We start from the raw sequence: 1,464 nt of genomic DNA on the forward strand, positions 1-1,464 counted from the left end.
CAAACACACACACACACACACACACACACACACACACACACACATCACAAACACAACACACACACACATCACAAACACAACACACACACACATCACAAACACAACACACACACACACATACATCACATATACACACATACATACATCACATATACACACATACATCACATACACACACACAACACATATCACATACACACATACACACACACACACACACATCACAATTTCTCTCTCTCACACACACACACACACACACACACACACACACCACAAACTTATAAATAACTAAAAACAATATAACACAGACACACCAAGCTAAATGGGGGCACATCATTACTATAGACCTGACCCAACACTAAACCTTATTTGTTTTTATTTTAAAAAAATATTTATTTTTATATATGAATGGTTTTTACCTTTGAAGCCATGCCCAAATGAAGGTTTTGTCAGATTACTAACTAAATTCTGCAGAGAACAGCCTAGTTATACCTATACACCTATTTTTCTTATTTTATTTTATTTTACTGTATTTTATTGTTAATCTGCCCTTTTTTTGTTTGCCTTTCTCTGAAATCACCTTTGTGTGAAACTGAGCGTCTGCTGTCATTTTCCTCTGGCACCTGTCCCTGTTCATGCTCCCTCTATCCCTCTTTGTATGTGTGTAAGAGAGAGTGTGTAGAGATCACTGAAGCGAGTGGAGGTAAGTGTTGTCCCTGCATTTGTCTTAATTAATCTTTAATGAAACGGCCTCATCCTAGCCCCTTTCGCTCTCTCTCCCTCATAAATGAAAGATGGAGCTGAGCAGTGCTGGTCTCAGTGCATTATTAAGGTTGAGCTGCTCATGAATCCAGCATGTCTCCTAGCCCTCACGTTCACTGCATGGTTTTCTTCTTCTCTCTAATATTTGACTAGCTGCTTTCTCTACTCCCAGGTCAGATTCAGGTTGAGCTTTCTGAAGTATGGTAATGTTATTAACGTGCAGTGTGTCTTTTCTGTGAGACTTTATTTTTGGGTAAGACTTTATTTCAATAGTCCACTTTAGACATTCTACTAACTTGAATTACTGTAACTGCAACTGCATGTCAACTAGCTCTCATTAGATTATTAGTAAACTGTCTGTTTAATATATGCTAACACTTTATTTTGATTATCCCCAACAGACAATCTACTGACAATAAGTAACTTTGTAACTTATTTTACTAACCCAAACCCTAACCTAACAGTATGCTAAAACTTTACAGTTTTTCTCGATTGCTAACACACTATAACTGATTCATTTGGCCCAATTTTCCAAACCATTCATACAGTTCTCGAAACAAAGACACGTTTCTCAAAACTTTTAACACATTTCACCTGTTTGCACACACATTCCAATTTGCTCAGTGTTTTCTGCAAAACTCTAAACAAAAACGGCATCATTTTGCACAGGTTTTAACCATGTTCTCATTCAGAAAACACAAA

Source organism: Sinocyclocheilus anshuiensis, unplaced genomic scaffold (genome assembly GCF_001515605.1).
Source record: "Sinocyclocheilus anshuiensis isolate Anshui unplaced genomic scaffold, SAMN03320099.WGS_v1.1 scaffold355, whole genome shotgun sequence".
Lineage (NCBI taxonomy): Eukaryota > Metazoa > Chordata > Actinopteri > Cypriniformes > Cyprinidae > Sinocyclocheilus > Sinocyclocheilus anshuiensis.